This window comes from Taeniopygia guttata, chromosome 4 (genome assembly GCF_048771995.1).
Source record: "Taeniopygia guttata chromosome 4, bTaeGut7.mat, whole genome shotgun sequence".
Taxonomy (NCBI): Eukaryota; Metazoa; Chordata; class Aves; order Passeriformes; family Estrildidae; genus Taeniopygia; species Taeniopygia guttata.
This window is the reverse complement of record NC_133028.1, coordinates 60,080,870-60,104,934: the sequence shown is the minus strand read 5'-3', so window position 1 is coordinate 60,104,934 and position 24,065 is coordinate 60,080,870. Positions and strand designations below refer to the sequence as shown.

Below are 24,065 nucleotides of genomic sequence, written 5' to 3'. Positions count from 1 at the left end.
CTTTGGTTCAACAGACTGACTGCTGCTGCCTATGGATACTCATCTTTATTATGTGATATGAAGAAGACTCATCTTAAATTTTAAGTTCACTTGGAAAACTTTGAACACACTAGACAAATTTTGGTTGGAAAGGACATCTGTAATTGTGCTCGAAGCAGGACATTTGCAGAGGTTGGGAATATGGTGTTTAGAGGCCTGACTTTTTACAGAAAGAGGTAAGGGTATGGGACAAGCTTTTTGTATGCTTTAAATAACAAATGAAAACATAGGAATATTTCATGTCCACTGTGAAGCCCAGTGGCAAATAGGCAGAGAGGGATGTTTTTTTTCGTCTTTTTTTTTTTTTTTTTAATATGATACTGAAGATAGTAAGATAATTTTTTATGTGGTAGGCTATGAACGTACTGGATATTTTACTGTGACTGTTTTTTTGTCTGCTGTTGGTCTCTTAACTGGTCTGTTGCTCAGACTTCTATGTTTGCTTTTGGCGTGGTGGGCAGCAGTGATGTGCCAGCAGTTGTGAGGTCCCAGCAGTGGCTGAGGGAAACCTTGTTGGAAAGTTAGCACAGCTTGCAGAGGGCTCTTACCTCTACCCAGGAGAAAGCAAGCTGCTTTTGTGAATTTAAACAATTAATTACAAACAAGTGCCCTTTGACCCTTTTACTTAGCCTAGGGTGGGGATTCTAAGAAATGAGCCTGCACTTAATCAGGTGGAGAAGGACAGGAGCTTGATCAAGAGCACCCTGACTTGACTGAAAGTTTACTATTAACTTGGAACATGCAAAGAACATTGGTCAGAAGTCACACTTTCTTGTTAAAGCATTAAATAATGTTGGATGACAAGTCTCTGAACAACCCATGTTTTTAAAAGAATTGCACTGTTTGGGGTTCATGAATGGCTTTGCTATTTAAAGAAGAAAAATAGGTGCACAACGGCGCATTTTCTTACTAACATATGACTCTCTTTGAGCAGTTTTCTGTATAAATGTTTCAGGAAGATTGCTCTGTCTACATGAATGGAAAATGGAGGTGTGATGAAGACTTATTTTTTTCTATGCTATTTTCTCTTTAATTCCAGTATTGCTGTTATTTTCTGTTATTTTTTTATTCTGGACAAGAGGTATTTGTTTGCATGTATCTTGAGTTTTGTATAATTCTTTTCACCTTCATTTAAATTTTGTTTATATGGCAATGTCCAGTTTGCCAGTTAACAAGCAAAAATCTACCAATGCAAAATAAAACCAGCAAAATAGATCCCTTTCCCTCTATCTCTAGTTTCTTTATTAACAACATGTAAGTAGGAGAAGAAAAACCCTAGTCTGGCAAACAAGACATGAGGGTTTTGTTTTGACCGTTTTACTGTAACTCTTAGTTTTAGGGTTAAAAATAAGTTCTGTTGCTTTCCAGCTCTCTCCTCAGGCACTGTTAGAATAATGCTTTGACTGAGCTGTGTGGACTGTATGTGCTTACAGATACTGCTTTAATACTGTTCCTTATTCCTCTCTTGCAGAAAGAATGTGGCATTCTCACCCTCCCCTTCTTTTTTTCATTGCTGTGCTTAAGTATGTTGATGTTAGTTTATACCATTTGTAACGAGTAGTCCTGAGATGGGACTCTTCTAAGACCTCAAAGAAAATGTTGAACTGGTCTGGGGGGGACGATGGCAAAACTTCATGATGAGCTGAAGGCTTGTACTAAGTATGTAGGCTTGTACTACTGTTTCAAAATTTGTACCTCTTAATAGGTTACTCTCATTTTCTGTTTGCTTTGAAATGTCATGTTGTTTCATCTTGAAGAATAGCTAGCCAAGTCTAAATTAATTTTTATTTCAATTAAAAGACATGGTAAAGGAAGAGGAGAGGAAAAGGTAAGGATAGAGAACATGGGTGTTCCAGAGCAGTATTGAAAAACATTTCTAGTGGAGCACAATAATTACAGTACTTTACATCTTTTTACTCTATGTGGTGTCTTTTCTTAGTTGAAACCAACTGCCTTTTGAAGAATCTGTTGCTTCAGTGGTGATAATCAACTTTGGGTGACTGTAATGGTATTTTGCAGTAAGAAATTATTATCCACATAAGCAGTGCTGCAATGGTTGCATCATCTTTTATTTGAATAGAGGTGTCTCTTTTGAAAAGATATTCTGTGTAATTAATGGCTGTGACATAAAGGGGAATCTTACATGGTTAATAATCTGTTCTCCTGGCCAGTTACCAGTCCTTAGAGGTTTCATTTTCGTACTGAAAGTGAGTTTGCTCACTTCCCAGTATGTGTTTTAATGCCATTATCTGCTTGGTCCAAGAGCCCTGAACTGTATAAATATGATCTGCATGCAGAGATGATGACCCAGGCTCTTTTTAACTTCATCTTGACTTTCAATAATAAATTTAGCTTTCAGTAATAAAATATATTTAAGTGGTAGTCATTTGTATTCTGGTTGCTCTCTTGAACTATAAGAAGGCTGACCTTTAGATGTCTCAGAGTAGTCTGTTGGTGTGCTGCTGGTTTATGCAGTAATATTTCTTGCCTGCTTTGAAACTTTCCCCTCTTTCCCCAATTCAGGGATGCCTCCTGCTGCACCCAAGGGTCATGTAACTTATATTGCCATGGGCGTGCTGGTTCTTTTGAGATTTGTGTTCTGTTTGTTCAGATCTCTTCTTCCCACTCTGGTTTCTAGCACATAGCCATGCATTTGGAGGTACTAAAATGGGTGTCATTGGAAGGTGCCCTGTCTGCAAAGAGATGCAAATAACTATATCCAAGTAATTGGTTTGTAATTACCATCTATTCCTCCAGTGTGCTCATCCAGGTACATGAATTACTGACTTTTATTTCTTATATTAGCTGTTGTACCTTTAATGTGATTAAAGGGAGGTTGCTGAGCTGAAGGTATCAGTTTAATGATGCTAAGCAGTGTGTGCCAGCTCTGGTAATGGCTGAGTATATTCATGTGAGGATATGCTGATCTCAAAGTGATCAATTTAGTAATGCAGGTGAGATAGCAAATATAAATGTCTCTGAGAAAGATTTCTGGCAAATCTGAACTAATATAGTTTGTCTCAATAACATTATTGTAGTCACAATTCAGTCTCAAAATGGTAGAAATTTAATAACTCAACCCAGTGGGTGAGGGCTTGGAGGGAGTTGGGGTTTTGTGTCTGTTTGTTTGGTTTGTGGGGTTTGCTGTTGTTTTGGTGTGTGTTTTTTGTGGTGCTGTATTTTGTTTTGTTGTTATCGGTGTGAGGTTTTTTTTTTGTTGTTGTTGTTGTTGTTTTGTTTTGTTTTGTTTACTTTCCCCTCAATAGTTTAAGCATGTTAGACAATTTCAGAATATGAGGTCCTCCCAGTACTAAACCAGTTTGTTTCTTTTTGGCTTCCAATGTGCTGGTTATATTGTCAACAGGGCAGGGAGGTGGAAGTGGAGACAAAGCAGTGCCATTTGTGCCACAGTATGTCTTGGAAGACAGTTTTTCTTCTGAACTATCTTTATAGATCTGCAAGCTTAAGAAAATTGTGTTGCAATCATCATGCAATACTCTTTCCCACATTGTCTTTCAGTTTAGGAAATAGCACTAGTCAGTCTCACTTGGGCATAGGCAGAGATTTGTCCCTGCTTTTTAATTGTATGAGCAAGTTTGGTTAAATTTAAGAGGCAATATTTCTTTTGTACCTCTGACACTGTTTACTCTTTAGTCAGCTTGCGTGTTTATTTGTACTCTTTGTTGCCTTCCTCGTTCAAGTGGCTGGTTAGTGATACCTTTTTACCCTTGTGCCCAGTTGGGCACTTGTTGCTTGGTGGTGGAGTTCTCCCTTTGGGCTGATAGAGGAGGAGGTGTGTTGCTGTCAAGGCAGGACGGGAATGAATAGACATGACTCAGAAGGCTGTGAGAGTAAGACTCTGATTTATTCAGAATACACCGCTGTTTTATACAGAGCTTCATGAGGACCAAATCCATTGGTTCTGAAGTGAAAACAACCCAAAGCATTGGTGCAGAGTGCTTGACGCACAGTGATAGAACTTAACTATAAACAATGTGAAAAACAAGAGAGATAAAGAATTCTTTACATTCTTCTCCAGCTCTTTCCCAGGCTTCTGCCTGGCTAGAAACTCTCAGTTTCTTTCTTTGACTGAATCTGAGTCCCACAGAGGTGCTCTCTGAATATACTTTAGATTATCAACATGGCTATAGGTTTTTCAGACACTTGCTAGCAGAATGCTGACAAATATGGACAGGCAGACGGAAGGCATGTATCAGCTTGCCACAAGAAAGAGAACTCAGATAAGTGACCCATCTCTGTTTCACAGTTAGTGTTTCTCTTGCAGTGTTTGTTCTTGTAAGTCTGGCATGTAAGTGCTACTGTTGCTCCTGGGAGTGCTTTAAATGAAACAAAAGCATTAATTCTCTTTACTGGCCCAGTGAGTTTAGTTTGTTTGTTTGTTAATATTTTGCTCTCGCAAAAAATGCTGCTTAGGAGAGCAAGCAAAGGAGAGTTGTGTGTGTATGTCTGCTTGTTTGTCAGAGCATTTATTTACCTGTTCTGGTTTGAGAGATTTTTTTGGAGTCTTTTTTGTGCAGTATAATCTCAATTGTATGACGATCCTGATATGCTCTTGAAAGAAAATTATGCTTATGGACTTTCTGCAGGTCTGTTGCTGATCCAGGCTGCTGGACTTCTGTTTTAAAACAAGTGCTTTGGGATCATGCCGAAATATTGCTTGGAAAAAGATTGTTACAGAGAATTCCTCCAGTGTCCTCTTGGAAATGCATCAGAGCAGGGGAGAAACCACAGATAGCAGCATGGGCCTGGTACACTTGGACCCATCTCAAAACTTGCTCCTCCTCCCTTTTTTTTTTTTTCTTTCTTAAATGTTGAGACCTCATTATCATTAAAAATCAAAGGGAGAATAAACTGAAGACTGAATAGATTTTTTTCCCCTCTTAATTGCTTCTAGTAATTTTAGTTAATCTAAATCTGGGATATCATTGATGTTCTAAATATTATTGGTTCTTTTAGACAAATAATTTGCTGTTATTTTTGTTTCAGCATATACAACCACAGGTAATTTGGGATCAGCATAATTGTTTCTGATTAATAGAATCTGGAAGGGCATCCTTTTGTCCATAGGATTGGTGATCAGTGAGTTAACTTCAGTTTTATGCAAAATATGTAAATTCTAAATTCTAATTATGTTTCGTGTTCATTTCTTGTTGACTAGAATGATGTAAGGATTAAATTTTTGTGTTTTTTCTTTTGCTGGGCAGGAGAGTTGTCGAGACTTTACAGGTTCAGGAAGTGGTATGTTCTTCTTTGTTTTGTTTTTTTTTTTAGGCCAAAACACAGTAAGATTTGGGATTTCCTAGATTATGCTACTGACAAAGCTGGCAAAAGCCTACTAATGATTTAAAGAGAAAAACAAATGACAATTATTTTCATTATTTTATGTTCTTGTTGCCTTCATTTTTTGACCTCCTCCAAAACTAAGCTTTAAGGTTATAAAGCAGGAATAATCAGAATTGAACATCTGCATTTGAGGTTCTCGTGATTTAAGTAAATAGGTTTTCAGGACTAGTGTGTCCACAGAATTGTAGTCCATCTTCCATTTTCCATCTCTTTCATGTCTTCTGGATGTGTCTCCTTTTTTCCTCCTGCATCCAGAACTTGCCTGCTCAATTTTGTCATTTTTTTCCAAGTCACTGATAATTGCCTTTTGGGTTTTTTCCTCTTTCTTTCTAGTTTGCTCTTTTCTCTCATCCCCCTTTGAAGAAAGAGATAGATTAAATGTAATAGGGAAGATTTTTCAGGACCCAGAATGAGCCTCAATTACATTTGTGAAGCCTGAAGACAAATTACTAGGATGTAAAAACCCTGGAGTCTTAGGAGGGGTTCTGCAGTGAATCTGAGTTAGTTGTGTGTCCATTCTTTATTGGAAAAGAGATCATTATAGACTTGAAGTATTGGATAGTGGGTGATTAAGTTTAGAGAAACTGCTCATCAGCTGAGCTTCACAGAGGGTGGAATTCACCTCTTGCAAGGGTGAGAAACCAGTTGTCCAAAATCAAGATAGAGTGTGGAATGCCCTTGCAGCCTTGGGAGGAAATAATTGTCTTTTGTAGGTGCCTAATTCCCATTACCTTAGGTGTTGGTTTGAAGATCATACTTTCAGAGAGCTGTTTAATCAGAAATTATCAATTCTAGAGCAACTCTAGCCACCTGAGAAGTGTCTTTTGAATCCATTGTCTATTGGATGTGTGAGTTTACTAGGAAGACACATTTTTATATAAACCATTGCTAATGAAAGTGAGTAGCAGAGTGAGGAGCTTTGGAAGCATAGCTGCGAGATTTACTATTTACTTAGTTTTTAGCATTTTTAGTATCTGCCTTATAAGTAAATTTTTTACAGTGCCATATTTTTCTTGTTGGAGTCTTGGAGCACTTCATGTTTGTGGTTTTTCTCCTTCTGCTCCTTCTAAAGCACCAAGTCCAAAAGGAGTGGGATTTTCGGATCTTCCTTTCTTTTCCACAAGGAAGGGCATCACACTCATTATCCACAATAGCTATTCCAGTTGCACTAGAATTAGTGTACAGTAGTGTCTTGAGAGTTACCTGGTGTTTCTTTACTCTTTGAGTAGGTAAAATGGCTCCCCTGAGTTCTTAACATGAGAATTGTTCAAAGCATTTGCCACAGTCACGAGGGGAGTGAGGGGACTGCTGATGAAGCTGGTGTAAGGGGTGCTTGTTGCAGAGCAGGTCATTAATCAAAATTCTGAGTTGTTGCAGAAGCATTAGGAGAGGTAAGTGGCTTACTTAATTCAGAACTGAGACATGGATAAAGCTATGCTGCTTTGTAGCATATTCACAGTAAGGGGCTTTAAGGATTGAATTATTGCCATCTGCAGCAATCCCTGATATGAAGGAAAAAAAAAAAAAAAGTATAAGAAAGGTGGAGTTAGAATGTGCTGCTCTTCTGTTAAGGTGGTTGCTAATGAAATGCTGCTGTGACCTGGCCACTGGTTCTGGAGTTGGAGTATTCTATTGGTATTTCTACTTCTCTGCTAATTCCTACAATGGTTTCTGGAAGTGGTGTGTGCTGAGCAGAGGAGGTAACACTTGGAGTTTTAGGGGTGAGTAGCAGAGTAAACATTTGTTAAGTCTTTGCACAATCAGTGAATTTTGCAGTGTTCTAGATGCAGCTGGAAAATAGCTATGGGACATAAACTGTCAGGATGGCCATCTTAGTGTCTTCATTGTGTGTTCTTAAAATTTTTTTCTGAAGTGCCATGGGCCTCTGAATTTTATCTGGATGGCTTTAAGAGATTGGCAGCAAAGACATGTACTTCCACATCCGAAGATATTCGGGAATATTGCTGCATCATGTCTTTGCTGATTCTGCAATGCAGTAGCTTTGGGCTGTGAGCCCAAATTGTGGTAAAAAGATACAAAACTTCTGACCCAGAGGTAAGAAGAACCAAATGGATGAGACTTGGAACAGAAGAGAGGTAATCGCAGGGAAATGCAAATTTTAGATAGAGCTTTTGTTCTTTTGGCCCAAGTCCTTAATGAGAGAGCTATAATTAGGCTAGAATTATCTTTATGTATTCAGTGCTGGCAAACTCAAATTCAGCTGTCTCTTAATTAGCATGCAGTATCTTTGTGGTCTTTTATTCTTGAATCAGGTTTCACTTTCACTCTTTGTGCAATGCCTCAGTCTCAGGTCTGCACAATACCTGACCACTCAGGAAAACGTCTTTCTGATCATTCTTCAGTGATGTCATTCCTCATAAGTTGATTTGTCTTAATTTCTCTTATAAATGTTACACTGGTTCTGTAAGTATCTGCAAAATATCCAGTTAGACAATTAAAACCATGTTAGTGCTTGATATATTTTTGTAGTTTATGACTTTGGTTCAAATGCCATAATAGCCACAGAATTAATAAAGTTCTACAGCAGCAAGAGAGGTCACATGTCATGCAAGTTGGCCTTAGGGACAGTGTTCTCCCATGTAAATATGTTTTCTGAGGACCGGACTGGAAAAGCCAGGTGGGAAATTCTTGTGGCTTGACACTGGCTTTCGGACATGTTGCTTTTAGAGGAAATAGATGTTTTTAGCAAGGGTCAACATATAATTTGATGTTTAATGTTTCAGTAAGCCTAAAAGTAATGTTTGAAACTACAGAACTCCTTCTCTTTAGTAGGACTTCACATGTGGTATTTCATTTATTAGCTTCTGTGCCCTAAAAGACTTTTGTTGCTTATTTGTTTTCTTAATGATGATCTTGTTATTGTGGAGCCAAAGTCCTTCCCAGTCCCTGAGCACCAGCTGCTTGTATCCTGGTTGCTGCTTTTTCCTTTTCTTTCTTCTCCCCTGCCCTGATTTGTTTGTGAACAAGGTGGGGGTTTTTTTGGTTTGGGTTTTTTTTTTGTTTGTTTGTTTGTTTGTTTGTTTTTTCCCCATGTTGCTGCTACCTTCTTTTTCCAGTGCCAGTGAGACAGTGGTTTGTTTGGGTTCATTCTTCAATTCACTATTCAGCAAAATCAAACTGCCAATTGTAAATCACGGGGAAATATAAAATGTATAGGGAAATAAGATAACTAGATACTTTCTAGGCACATAAGAAAAGGCATTTGCTTGGATCTAAATGAAATATTGCAGATGGCCTTTGCTGGATTCCAGGTCAAAAGTTACAAGTTCATGTTCTCATGATTTTAGAAACATGTAAATAACTGTTGTTTGTTTAGTACCGTGGTTTTTCTCCTCTTCCTTCAAAGGGTGGGCCTGAGAGAAATTTTAATTTTTCCCCCTGGCCCTGCCCTGGGATCACCAAATAAAATGTAGTACTCCTATGTATAAGATGAAGTAGTTGTAAATCTCATACTTTTACAGCCAAGTGATCTCACTGCAGTATAATAAAAGCAGTTAGTATATTGTAAAAATGTTTGCCCTATTCACACTTCATTTTCAGTTCTCCATTTTATGTCATGTCATTTTCATGGCTTCCTGTGAGCATAAGTGACTAAGGCAGGTTGTTTTGATCCTTGATAAAACATTTAGGGATGGGAGAAGAGATGGTAGACTTGTAGACTACAGTGCTTTTCCCTGCTTAGCGATGAACTGAGTATCATCTACAAGTCCCAGCAGAGAGAAATAATAGTTGATCTGTGATACCACGCTGTTGGCTGCACTGCTTGTTCCCATCCCAAGTGTGATCTGCATCAGTCATAAACAGGCTCTAGTGCTTAGTGTCCTCTATCAGGAAATAAATTTGGGCTAAGGGTTTAAGGTCCTTATTTAGGTTATAAGTCTTATGCTAAAAATGTTATAGGGAGTGCAAAGATTGTGTTTTCTTGCCCACAGTGTGTACTGTAGATCAGGTATTTGGAGAGGTGCGAAGGTGCTGTCATTTTTAGGAAATTGGGGTCCTTTCTTCTGGTCTCCTTTTGTTGGAATTTCTTTTCCTTCAGTGGCAGTCTGCCCCTGTCTGCTTTCAGCAGACCAGGCATACAGAAGATACTCTCTCTTGCAACCAAAAGACTGGATATATAGCGTGTATGCTTCAATCTTGTCAACTTACACTTCTCCCCTCCAGTTTCTCATGACAGAGACACTGAGTTCTGTCTTGGAAGAGACTGTATGCTGTAGCCACATTTATCACAGACTTTATTATTTCCACTGTTAGCGGAGGTTCTGCTAGAATTCTTCCCTCAGCCTTGCAGTTCTCACACTGCGAATATGAGAATGATGTACTTTATCAGAGCACCTGGTACTGTAGAAATCCAGAAAGTAATGATGAGAAGGGAGGAGTTGTGAAGATTTTTCTGGAAAAAAGTTTGATATTATATCTAATTCTGTGTCACCATGGTGGTGCTTATGCCCTGGTCTAATGCAGAATGCACAAAAGCAGTGCTTTTGTAAGGTAGAAAACCTGATCGGGAATTTTAAAATTGCTTTTCACACCTTAGTGAAATATTCTGTGATCCTAATAGCAGTGTGTTCCTGGGGTATTTATTGCTTGCTTCCATGTCTGTACTTTATATATGTAGTTTTTCCAAGTGATTCATCAAGGGTTTAAGTGATATGATCACTTAAAAAACATTTAACAACTGTTCAGCTGTTTCAATGAATATGTGTGTAAATTAGTGTGTGACTAGATGACAAGGTCTGATGTAGACTGGTAACTTAGAAGACTTGCTTTTTTGTACTATTCCTTTTGAAAACTAATCAGTAGTTGACTTAGAAATCTTAGGAATTTAACAATTTAGAAGGAAAATCTTTCTTTCCTACTTTGGAGAAAAGATTTTTTTGTTTGCTTTTAAATTTGTTGGTTTCTTTTCCATGTTGCCATTACCTAAATCTCCTCTTAGTGCAGTGTTGAGTTTGGTTACTGGAGAGTTTCTATTCTGTTGAAGGCAATGAGAAATGATAACTCTATACATGCATCTATTGAATTGCAGATGAGGGTTGGTACCAATTTACAGTGGTATTAAGAGCACACTGGAAATGAACAGCAGCTCAAGGTTAGTAGTATTCTTGAAGAATTTCTTTTTCAGTCTGTTCTCTTTCCTATTAAGCACTGTTTGAATTTTCTAGTTAAGTACTAAGGACATATTAATGAAATGTTAATTTTCTTAAAAGAGGTTTCAGACTAATCTGTCCATTGTACATTTACTGTTACAAGAGGTAAATCTCAATTGTGTTACCTGTTAAGGAGAGACATGAGAAGAATTTTGATCAAGAGTGGTAGTTGATCACACTATTTAAAGACTGTTTGCACTTCAAACCTAGATCGAGAAGAGAACTAAGATGATAACTTTTCACTACAAATATAGCAAAATATTATTGCCTGAATTGGTCTCTCTAAAGAAACTAACTCCAACTTGACATCTCCTGACAGACTTTGGTTGCAATATGAAAAACAATTTTGTTTGGACATTGAAAAGCATTAAAATCTAGTATCTTCTCTTGGTTAAACTTCTTTTTCTAAAGAAGACCTGAACCCCTTATCCAGGAAGATGATGACATCAATAAGCTTAATGACCTGTCTCATACAAGAGAAGTATATATGATGTTTCCTGATACCTTTCTTGAGCTGTGCTTCACTAAATCTCTGTTTTTAAATGTGGGGGTTTTGTACACTTTGAAGTGTTCATCAGTGCTCCTCATTTTGCCAGAGCAAACCTAAATATTTCTGATTGTGTCATGAAAAGCTCAATTCCTTCAAAGTAATATCACGTAAACTTTGATTTGTTTCTCAGTGACATGAACAGCAAGCCAAATGTTACATTTCTTTACAGAATGGGTAAGAATCTAGTCATTAAATTATGACTACCTGGTCATTAATGATATTTTTCAGAGTAACTGTGAAGACACTTCCTTTCCCCTGGAAAAATATATCCAAACACAAATAAACAGCAGTTTAAATAGTGTTTACAAGTAGCTTTCATACCTCACCAATTTTTAGCTTTTTTTAACTTCTTCACTTAATTCTCATGTAGCAGAATGGTAACAAAACTTTATTTTTGGCTTGGGGGTTTGTTTCTTTTTTCTGTATTATGGACATGTTTTTTTTATACACTTTGTTATGGCACACACAATTTTAGCCAGAATCTCATTTTTCGGGTTTACTTTGATAATTCTAGTGCAGACTTTTCAAATAGTTTTAACTTTTCAATAGGGAAAAATAATTATGAACCACTTAGTTTTCATTTAGTATAAGTAGTAGGATTTCTTAATGTAGGAAATACTCCAGGCAAGTAGTAGAAGGAAAATTGTAAAAGAATGATAGCGGTGGTAGCTCATAGGCAGAGGAAGAATAAGTTCTTCAACTTAGATTTGCAGCAAATTGAGTAAGAATGTGTTAAAAGCAAGGAAGGATTAAGATGTATCATCAAGTAGCTGTTAAGAGTTCTCTTCCTAAATGTTGCTTCCTCAGCAAAAAACCCTAAATCAAGCCAAAGCACCTGCCCCCAAAAAAAAGTACGACAAAAATCCATACGGAAACAAAAACTTCATGCATACACAAACTCAGTAACTACCAATCTGTTAGAAATATTTACTAATGAAGATATGATTCTGTGCTTGTGTAAGAGGGAGACCTGGATAACTGGAAAAACAGTTAAATCTCTGATCTGTTGATATTTTCTCTGACGAGGTTTCTTCATGGTTGGTCATGCAGATCACGCAAATACTGAGGTTACTGGATGACTGAAGAGACATTGTAATTTCATATTGGCAAGTTACACTTCCTTAAGTCATTCAGTGTCTTTAACTTTTTTTCCTCCTGTGTGTATTAAAATTTAGTCATTGAAAATTGTCTGGATCTGAAATTTGCATCCAGGTGTTTTTACAGATTTTGCTCTGAACCATGTTTTTTTAATGTAAAGATATCATGTGTCAAGTCTTGGCAGGAAACTTTTTGTGTAGAATGACGGAAAGAAAGTATGGAAAATGAAATATATTATCTGCATTTTTACACTTTCAACTTCTTAGGACTGTTAGGCAATACATCAAGTTATACTGTTACTTGGAGAATAAAAATGTATTTATAAAAATAAAAATGAGTATTGCTTAATCATCCAAATCTGATTTAAATTAATAATGATCAGGAGTAGGTATTTTGAGATCTGTATTGTCCTGTGATCTTTCTTGGATCTAACATCTCAGAAAAAAGGAAAAGGGAATGAATGAGTTGATGTCGTGGTTTGACACGGAAAAAGAATTTTTCTCAGAAGGAAGAGGTCAATTTGGATATTGACCAATTGAAGGTTGACACGCCTCTGAGAACACAGAGGGGTTAAAAGCAGAATTCCCAGGAGAACTCGCTCTCTTGGGTTCCGGTCAGCGGTCAGTGCAGGACTCTCCCCTGCCCGGCGATGAGCTGGGTGGGGGACAGGAAAAGCCATGTGGCCTTCGGAGGTAGGCCCAAGGGTGGAGGGGCAGGAACTGGGCTGGCCCCCTGCAGATGGAAGGGTGGAGAAATTTGGGATGTCTCCATTCCCCCCGCCAGCAGTTCACCACGGGAAGGAGAAGAGCAGGGGGATCGCAAGGTGCCCAGCCGGGCTGTGGGAGCTGGAGCCTGGGCAGTGAGCCATCCTTGGGAGTCGGGACTTTTAACCCTTCCTTGAGAAATGAAAGCTTTGTGAAATTTTTCTCCTCTTTGGTTTGAAAAGAGAGGAAGAGAGACAGCTTGGACCCTGGGATGTTAGAAGGAGAAATTCTAGGTGGGAGAAGATGATGGAGTGGCCTTTGGCTGGACTTTTTCTTGGTAGCCACAGACTGAACTGATCTTCTCCTCCAAGAGAGACTGTATTTTAGGAGGATGCTGGTGAGCCAAAGAGACCTGCTTCAGCTGGGAAAAGACAGAAGTGGAGCGAACAGAGAAAAGTTAGGGAGGTTTGTGGTGGTGCCCCCTGTCTTCGCAGAGGAAGAAGAGAAGAAGATCTCTGTTCTTGGACCCTCGGCCCCAGGGGAAAATGGGGGGGACTGTGGTCCCAAAAATGAAAAACTGAACTGTTGTTTCTTCCCCTCTTGGCAGGGCATCCTTGAAAGGAAAAATCCTAAAAGCAGTCTGTCCATCCATGCATTGGTGGTGAGAGCACTGTGCATGGAAAGGAGAGGGTCACCATTGGCAAACTTTTTTCTCCGGGCGGTGCCATGTGTGACATGGAAGCACAGGGTGTGGCAGCTGTGTTTCTTGGGGGGTCTGTGGCACAGGAGGGGCTCCTCTCTCCCTCGATGGACTGAGAATCAATTGTCTGGAGGGTGGAAACCTGATTGGGGTCCAGATTGTGTCTCACTGTGGTTTGTTGGAGTTGGGTGGTGGGAGGAGGAATGCTTTGGAAGGTTTTCATTTTGATTTTTGTGTGTGTTTTTTTTCTTTCTTTTTCCTTTTATAGTAGTATAGTAGTAGTAGCTTAATAAAGTTTTTTTCTTGTTATTAGGCTTGGGCCTGCATTGCTCTGTTCTTGATTGCATTTCACAGTATTTCGTTGGGAGATTGCATTTTCATGGGGGCACTGGCATTGTGCGAGTGTCAACCCATGACAGTTGAGGAATGAAGGAATAGTCAAGGGAGACACTTCTGAGAAACAGACTGGCATGTTTCAAGTGGTGACTGTTGCTTTCTGAAAGAAGAGAAAGAAGTACATGGTCATAATTTTTACAGATGATTTTAAGAGTGAATCTGTTTAGACACTTCTTTTTTTCTTGTAGGACTTGTTCTGCAGTACCTTAGTTTCCCTTTGGTTCAAGGAGAAGGAAAAGTCAATTAGCTTAGATTATTAAGTGCCGGTGATGAGCTGCACAGGGAGGTCTGACCCCCATTTGTAGGGAGATGTCTGTTCAACTTGGGGGTTGCTGAATAAGAAGGTGGCTTTTTACTTTGGACACTTTGATTTCACATGGCAAACTGAAGCAGTTATTGGGATATTCAGTATGAATTTATTTTGCTGATCTTTTTTGGGATTTTAAAAAAAATTATTTCTAACACTTGTATTAGCTGGGCAAGACAAGGGAAGTTTGATTCAAAATGAGATCCCTGGGAGCTGCCAAGAAGGCAGAATCCAAAGATGTGAGGACTTTGCAGGCAGTCTGCAGAACAAGCTCTCCCAGGAACACCATAAGTGATCTTAGATGATATTCAGAATATCTGGCTTCTCTCAGGATGGGGGCTGTAGTTCAGTAGATTTCTTTGTTTCCATGCAGTTACTAGAATAAGGCATAATCTCATTTACTATCAGATGCTGCAGTAAAATCAGCATTTGTGGAAATTGTTGCCCTAGTGTTCCTTTTCTAACATACCTTGTTACTTCATTGTATTTAGAAATTGGACCTGAAGAGAGCTGCCCAAATATATACCAGCTTTGCAAACTTGCAGAGTACGAACAACTGGTTATTAGTGGGAGTTCAAGAAGCTGAGTAAAAAGACTGTCCTGTGAGATGAGAGTCAGAGTTCTGCAGCACTATCCTGAGACGTGAAGGCTGGCAAATTGTGGTGATAACCACAATAACTACAAAACATTTTATAGGTGTGCATGGGCCTTAGAAAAAGAATCTGGGAGCTTAAGATTCATGGTGAAGTGTGTGATAGAGTAATGAATCTTTATTATTAGAATTCCTGTATATTACCAACTTTGACTTGTTCATTTGCAGTGTTGAACAGAATCTTTGGGCTATTCATAAACATTTAAATACATTCTGATCTGTTCTTTTGGTGGACAGGCTACTTACTGCCCTAACTCTATCTGAGCTGGCAAAATTCTCTGTCAAAAAGAGACATGACCCACAGACATTCTAAGAACAGTAACATTTAATTTAACAACAAGGAAACAATTTATTGAAATACATGCCCTTCACGGCTTGGAGTTGAAGGTCACTGACCAGAAGAGAGTACTTGTAGAACAGAAATAGCTACCTGAAAACCCAGAAATGGAAGCTCTGTTGCAAATCTGTTTTTTCTGATCCTTGGATATACCTGGACACAAGCTGTGCGGCACACAGCCTGGGAACTGTGTGCTGAGCCGGGGGCAGGAGCACTGGTGGGAAGTGTGTGCAGCCTGGCTGGCCAGTTACCTGGAAGTCATCTTTGTCTCCGCCAGCTGCCCTAATTTTCCTTTCTCTCAGCACAGTCTGAGCAAGTGGCCCAGTGCTGTGCATGCTGTGAGTGGCTCAGTGCTGTGTTTGAGGGTGAGGATGCTGTTGAGGAGGTGCACATAGGCTAAAGCTGCTCTCCAGGAAACATAGCTACAGCTCCATTAGCTCTGGGACAATTTCTCCATGTTGCAGATGGACAAAAGGGGAGATTCACAGATACTTGATGCAAGACAGCTCTTGCCTTCATTAAAATGTTACCTGAAGTACAGCACCATGTAAATGGTTGTGCTGCTGTCAAAGGCAGCTCACCACGACAGCTGCTTTTGGGTAGTACCCTAGTCTTGACTCCAAGCAGCACCATCAAAATGTTGTCATGCCAAGATTCTCTGTGATCCTTGTTAAGGAAGGGTTGTTAGCACAAGCCAAAATGTTACCCCCCGCACTGCAGGAGATGGAGAGAAGCTTGTCACAGGACTTGCGTGCTGGACTGGGTGACTGGTAGAGCCCCGGAGGAACCTGCTTGGAACTTGTAGGGCTGGATGTGAGTCAAATATAAAAGGCTCTGCTATTCAGCAGGTCTGTATGTTTGGGGAGAACCTGCCCTCTGCCCAGGACTGTCTGTTTTCTGATTTTTCCTGCTGTTTTTCATGTACTCCAGACATAGTGACTGGTTTTCTGGCCCTCGGGTAGATGCCTAGAGAGAAAATTATGTCCACTGGTGAAGGGTTACCTTCCCAGTTGTAAAGTGTCAGGATAGGCAGGAAGCTGAATGCTGCAGAAGGAAAACAATCCATGCGGTTGGGAGGTTTGGGAAAGCAGGGCAGCAAGTCAGCTGACTTTGCACGTTAAATGTTAGAATGGGACACTGGAATTAAGACTTGCTCTATACATGACAGTGGGGAAGAAAACCTCTCAAGGTCTCAAGTTTGGAGAAACTTTGGCAGGGATGTAGTCCAACTTCCTTCTCACAGCTGGACCAGCTCTGAGATGGGACCAGCTTGTACTGGTCTTGATCCTATCCTGTCTTGAAAACCTCCAAGTCTGGACACAGCACAGCCTCTCTGGGCCCCATTCTGGTGCCTCTGTCTTCTGTGGGGAGATAAAGCTTCTCTTATGTGGGGTCTGAACCTCTCTTGTATCAATTTATGTCTGTTGTCCTTTGTCCTCCCACCATGTAGTGCTGTGAAAAGCCTGACTTTGTCTTTGGTTTGCCAATAGCCTGTGGCACTTTTTAATATAGGTCAGCCTTCAGTTCTTGTTAGGAAATTGTAACTTTGTGATTAATTAAAGTAAATAAAAGGGCTTATGAGCTTGGAATTAACGGCAGGGATAACATAGTGATATATTGATGACATTATGCAATGTAGCATCAGTGAGTGTAGCTATATTGAACAAGCTAGCATGTAGACACTAATTGAGAGGGAAAAATCTTTATTTACTTTTGAGTGTACTTGAGTATACACTTCTCTTTCTAAAAGAAACAAATAACCACACATCAGTGAGGGAATTGAACATAAATTTTAAATCGTGTTGCAAGCCTCCAAATACCAAGGCAATAGATCTGTTCTTAGAAATGCCAGAGCATCTGTCCTCCAGGCAGGTATTTGACTTTTGCTTTTCAGAATTTTAGAAACCCGTGATTTAGATAGTAAGGGTTTGTCTCTATAGCCAGAGAGTTTTGTTCATCCTGCGGAAAGCTAAAGAGTGAGCCAGGCATTAGCTTCCTGAAATAAGCAAAGAACCCATCTCTATTATTCTGGTCTTTATTTCCCATTTAATGAATCAAAATGTTATGTGTGTTTATCTAGGTTTATTTTATTCATTCATAAATAAAATAATAGCTTGTATAAAAAAGACTCTCACTGTTTCAGTGTGTACTTGACTGATCTGGTTAAGGGCCCTGTCCTCAGATATCTGATCAACTTATAAAGTATCTCTGTGGTCAATAATCAGTAATTAAGAAGAGATGATCACTGTAGAAATTTTGACTATATATTCTCAGAGATGCACAGGGATAAGATGAGAGGCATTGGACCCAAGCAGCACAAGGCCAGTTACAAGTAGGGTAGAAATTGATACCATGAAGGTAAAAAGCACAGTTGGTTTCTCAAAGGGGTAATGGGATTTCCACTCTTGGAGATGCTCAGCGCTCACATGAGCAACTGATCCAAGCTGCCCCTGTGCTGAGCAGAGAGATTGGACTGCACTGAGCTTCGCAGAAGTCTTCCATCCTATATCATCCTGTAGTTACATGCAAACAACATTCAGTGTTTCACTGAAAGAGATCATAGTGCTATAACGTTAAGGCCCAGTTACTTAGTTTGAAAACCTCTATGTTAAAAAGACAATGCTTCTTATCAAGCAATATAATTAATGAAATTTTATGTCACAGGTGACCTACAAGTCAGTTCAGCATGTCTGTGTAGGGAGCATCTGGAGTTTAGCACTGGCACATTGTGATTTATTTCTACAAGAAGCACTTGTCTTTGCTGTCAAGAGCAGAAAACTGTTTATAGGTGACTGAGTTAATGCATCCTTGGCAGACTTTTGTAAATTGAGGATTGAGTTTGGTAGGTGAGAGCATTCTGAAGACAACTTGGAATAAATTATACTAATCTATTTAAATGTACATAGTTTTGATGGTTCATTTGCAGAGGGAATCAGCATTTATTTCCATTTGGAGCATCAACTTATAGATATTATTAAAGCATGCAAATTTAATTAGGGAGTAATTAAAAGGTGAAGTAACATGAAGCATTTATGACAATTTTCATGTTCTCTTTCGGATTAATTTTGGCTTTGACTTAACATGAACGCAGTTTGTGGAGCATTTTTCTTTCCAGTGGCATAGAAGCCAAGTGTTGCATTAAGACCTCCTGACTTCCAAATGACTGTAGTTACACTGAAGCAAGATTTGGGCTGTCTAACAGAGCCTGCCCACAATAAATGAGACTGGATTTATCTCCTTGATTTTCATTGTCTTGCTTTTAAATTAAAAGTTTAAACTGTTGGTGTTAAACTTCCCTTGCTTTTAAATTGTACCCAGTGTCAGATTGTTGAAGTTCTTGTTTTGCGTTCTGCCTCTATGTGTAGAGGATGCTTCTGGAGGAGATGTGAATGCAGCTGCAGCTCAAGCAGTTTCTCTTGAGTGATGTCTCCTTTTATTGTGTCTGGTTGGCCATTTGCATCTATATCTTCTCAGGCTTTGCTATATTGAGAAAAACCTGGCTGAAAGGCAACACTGGAATTTTTAGATTAAGGAGGAACTTTTTTGAAAAATGTAGAGTGCAAGTGATCTATCAAGGGTTTCTCTTCTTTGTGTTTGGCTCTTCGACAACTTCAGTGAAGAGGAGCAACATTTAAGAGTTGCATATAATAGGGTGGCTGTAATGGTCTGTCGTTAAGACCCCTTTTGTGAGAATACTTCACTTCGCTCTTGAGTGTGAAGGTATTTTGAGGATTGGCTTAGAACTTGGCATATTGCTGCACAGAGTGGGGTATCTTCGTGTTTTTTTCCACCCAATTAATTTTTACCTGTCTAAACATGATTAGTTGTTGGGATTATATATTCCCCCTCCACCTCCAGAAAGTTGTATTTAAGCTGTAGTGGTGTTTTGTCTATGCTCACCACTGGTATCATCTTTCTAATGTTTCCAAGCTGTGTTACACTGGGTCTTGGAGACAGCAAGAACACTGAGTTACTGGTGTTCAACCATATTCTAATTTGAAGAGGGGTGGAATTATAGTCAGTGAAAAATTTTAGAGCAGTCTGTTGTGACAAGTATCTGTAGACTTGGGTGTGCTATTTTTGCTGTTTTACTGTGAACCTCTGGGGTTGATCTCTGAGAAAGTGAAGTGCGTGCCTTAATGTGTTCCTTCATCCTCCCTGATCAGGAAGTTAATGGAGTCTTCACTAGGAAGTATGCATTCATTGGGAGGTGTGACAGGATTGCTGAGAGTTGGGTTTATAAACAAAAAGCAAAAGAATCCAGGAATGCTGGTGAGGATAAGAAAGTACCCAGGTGTTGGAGTTGTGAACTTTACTGGCAACAGATGTGGTACCTTTCTTTACTTGCTCCTACATGCAGTTTTGCAATACTAGAGTTTGTTTTAGCAGAAGTAGTCAGTAAGAAACAGTAACAAAAAGGGTGTTTTGGAGGGAGGCAGAAACTGTAGGGTTTTTTACCTGCTTGAGGTTTTTGTTTGTTTTTTACAAATGGGTCTAACCCTTACACTGGTTTTTAAGGTCTTGTTTTTGTCAGAGGAAAACATCTGGGTCTTCCGTCCTGATCAGGTTGTTAAAACAGCTGGGGGTACTTTTACAACATACTGCCCACATTTGTGTTTCTTCTCACAGATTTTATGTACAGCAGAAATACATTGTTACCAAAGTCGTTTCTCATCATAGTCGGCAGTGTGAATTCAAATCCAGGCTCCTGCTGGTCTGTGATCCTGACCTCTGACCTCATCTGGCTGAAGGCAGGCTTTGACATCACATCCCTTGCAGTGTGTCTGAAAGTGAACCAGTGAGGTCGAGAATGCATGCTAAGCACACCTCTCTGCTAGAAAAGGCAGAAAATGTACTTGGATCACATGTTTATGATCCCTTTGATTTCTTTCCATCACAGGCAAGATTTTTATCTTTATCCTATGTGGAGTAAGTGCTAGCACTCAGCTACTGTAATTCCTATCAACAACAGTTTATATGTAATGTCTTCCTTGACTCCTCCTTCCTTTGACTCCTCACAAAACATGTGAGTGAGTTTTGGGAGGAAAATGGCTGGTTAGATGTGAATAGGTTTCTGTTGAATACCTGTGGTGTGTGTAGGCACAGAAGAAACCTTATGCTCCTGTAGGACTTTCATTTTTTAATATTCTGATGGCACCAGTATGGTGTGCATAAAGTTGATAAACATAGTTTATCCACGGAGGAATACTTGGAAAATAAATAAGGGGAAAGTAACTAAGATAGAAGTCTGCATAATGTTTGTATTTCTTTTTTAGAAATAAGATGTACACAAAAGCAAATTTGAATGGTGTTACTTGATCAGTGTTCCTCTTTGCAGGAATCAAGTAGTTTGTGATTGCTGAGGTTTTGTTATTTAGCACTTTTTGTATGATGTCTGGTGGGGGTAGCAATCAAATTTTATTTGTTTTGTTAAGCTCTAGAAATAGTCAGTACTGAGATACTCTGGCAAAATAATAAGACACCTAAAACACCTGGTTGAATACCTAGTAGGATGTAGGTCTGGAAACATTCGTTACAGCAAGCAAATTATTTAATTCACAAGAAAAAAGGAGTAATGACAGCTGAGAGAAGTTATTCAAATCATAAATACATATTATTAGAACTTGATTTAAACTTTTTAGCATCGGTTCTGAAGAAGTGTGTTTGGATAAGAAACAGTTCAACACGTTTATACAGAAAAAACCCTTATAATTCTAGAGTGCATTTGTTATAAAGTACATGTCCAGCCAATGGACTTTGCGTTTAGAAAAGCCAAAAAGCTTTTATTCATATGATGGAAAAAATATTTTTATTTACCTTATGTAATTAGACAGATTACCTAAATAAACTCTTCAAGAACTGCCTGTAGACTGTGACTTGTCTGAAAAAGATGTCTGTTAAAATGTATGGTAACTGCAGCGAAGTGTCACTTAGGTTTTTATTGGTCACGCTCAAGCTGGCCACCCTAATATTGTGTTTTGAGAAAATAGTTGCAAATTATATGTTCCAACTCTTTGAACTGAAGGAAAGCCCTTCAGTGCAGCAGGGAGCTTTATGTAAGCAATGGGTGGGGGTGTTTTTGATGGCTGAGACTTGCTTGCTGAATGACACTTGGAAATGTACTGAATGACACGTCTGGAAAATAATAGACATGGCTGCTGCCAGGGTTCAGTGGTGGGTCATGAAAATGAGGTGACGCAGACCTCATCTGCATTGCCATCGGCTCAATCAGACGCTACCTGTGCGTGCAGCGTTCTGGGCAGGAGAAATCACCACCCTGTTCGTTTTGCACTGCAAGTAGAACCACTGTAACTCCCTATTGTATTTGTTACTTATGGTGTGTTTTTTCATGAGGTAATTTCCACTTGAGACACTTCTGGAGTGGTCAGGAGGAGACACTGGATATGGAATGGGCAGTTTGGTTCTTTGCTGTGCTGCTTTTCTGTTGTGGGTTTGCGCAACTTCTGGATAGTGTGTGATCTGCAAATGGGAAAGTCATTAGCCAGAGAGCAAGGTGCTGCGTGTCTGGAGAGGTTTAAGGTGTACTTACTTTCCTTTCTGCACCCTTTTAATGGACAGAGAAGGACAAATAAGCCTGGAGGCAGCATAGCCATGGAGTACCATATTGTCTGCATGTTGCCAGGAGATCCATTGTCCCTGTGGAAATTCAGGAGTCTAGTTCAGATGGAGAGAGGGTGAATGCCCTAAGATCATCCAGGAAAGCTAAATCTGAATCTTGTTTGAAAAACATCATCCTTTCATCCAAGAAAGGTTTTATTGAACTTGTCAGTCAGTATACTTTCCAGAGATACTTCTCCTTTACACTGGAGACTCAATAAGGCAGGAAGGTGACTAAGCTATGCCACTCTCTTAATGCTGACCAGAACTGGTTTTCCTTTCTCAGAACTTGCAGCAGACTTTTTTTCAGAGTAGCTACTATTTCTTCTTGAAGGCTTCTGTGCCTCCACTAGGCTGGAGGGTGTGAGGAGTCATTTGAACTGTCTTTGGTGCTTCCACAGTTTTGCTCTTTGTGACTGGTGGGTTCAAAACTAACCTATTTTGTTGCTTAGTTTAGTTGCATTTCTTCAGAGGATGTTTGTGTTTTGGGATATTCAAGGTTGAAAACATCTTTCTTTTACTTGTTGCTGCAGCATAGATGGTGTTTGTTATTGGTCTTGCAGTCACTTTTGCTAACTGATGAGCACAGGGAGAATTAAAGCTTGGGCAGTACTGAAGATTGGTTGATGGAAGTAAAGTAGGAGTGTTTTATTTTTTGGCACCACAGAAGGCATTTAGTTCTTGTTAACTATGTTTAAATAGGGCCTCCTGCTCCCCTGTGTTTATTGGTTTTGAGACTGCAAATCAAAACAATTAACTTTGTGCAGATACATTTGATAAAGTCTTTCTCAAGCTATTGTGACCATGACAAAATATGGAAGTAGGATAAATGTAAGGAAATCAGAACTTAGAGACAAGGCATTCCAAATGTACTGTGGGAATATACATAAACCATAGACAAACTTTTGGTTCACAACCAAGTAAATAACACATATGAAAGAGGGTTGCAAGCTGTCTTAAGGGTTGTACTTCCTCATGGCCTTTTTTACAGTTTTAGCTGGAAAAGATGCTGATGCCCTTTAATTTCTGCTCAAGGAAGCTTGTGGGTTTTGTGTACTTACAGTGTAATTGGTCATTTGAGCTTTGCAGATATAGTAAGTGTTAATTAAGTTCAATGCAATCACAGTCTGATCTGATTTGGAGCCTGAAACCTCCATTGTCTGTATTTAAAAACAAAAGTCTATAATTTTGAACCTGAGAGGCATTTGGTTATACAATAAAGTTCTTAAAAGGGTGAAATGAAGATAGCTGAAATGGCAGTTCCTTATTTGTTTTAAGGTTTGTCCAGTAACTGTTCCTGTGACAAAAGGACATTTTGTTTATCATCTTAGTTTACATATTTACTTGCTTCTGCAGAGATAAAATCCAAGTGCTCTCCTTAGTTTTGGTATTTCTGAGTTTCATGGTCCAATTTCTACAGTTTTATATGCTGTGCACACAGGTGGTATTTGGTTGTGGCTGGTAGTTCCTTACTTTTCCCCGTGGGTAGATGAACTAGTAGATGGAGGGAGAAGGTTTCATGGTCGATGGAGTTAAGAGAGAAATTCTCCTTTAGTTTTTAATGCTGAACACTTGAACTAGCCAGCAAGTTACTTAAGATTTTAGAGCATAGAACAACATAGTAACAGAATTTTATCTTGTTTAAGCCTCTGCAACATCATTGTGAGCAAGATTTTCATGTTAGTACCATCTCTCTTACAAAGCCTTTCAAAGGTACCTGATGCCATACTGCTTTTTTAACCCAAGTTGATTTTCCCCCAACAAAATATTATCTGCTCTTTTAATGTACAAAATATTTAAACAATAAATTATATAAATTGTATTATAAAGTTTTTCCAGGTGCTTTAGGTATGCCTGTATTGTGTAGCACTCGAGAGTGTAGGAATACTGTACTAATAGTGCCAAATGGGACTGACTGGGAATCAGAGGTAAAATAATCAGAGGTTTGCCAACTCGTGGCCAATAACCAAGGTACAGCATTTCACCTAGTTATTTGCCAGGTCCTACAGTTGCCACTCCTGGGTTTACTGCCTCTACCATCTGTCTGGGTTAGCTAGAGAACCTTGTGCTGAAGTGAGCTCAGACTTGGTGCCCCTTGTTGGCTTGTGTGTGTCTGCTTGCAAGTTCTA

At 39.2% G+C, this 24,065-nt stretch overlaps 1 protein-coding gene across 11 annotated transcripts in view; it reads left to right on the top strand.

Annotated features, from left to right (window-relative positions):
• The window catches only part of WDFY3 (WD repeat and FYVE domain containing 3), a 156,537-nt gene that overhangs the window by 9,795 nt on the left and 122,677 nt on the right, over window positions 1-24,065 (top strand). The window lies entirely within an intron of this gene.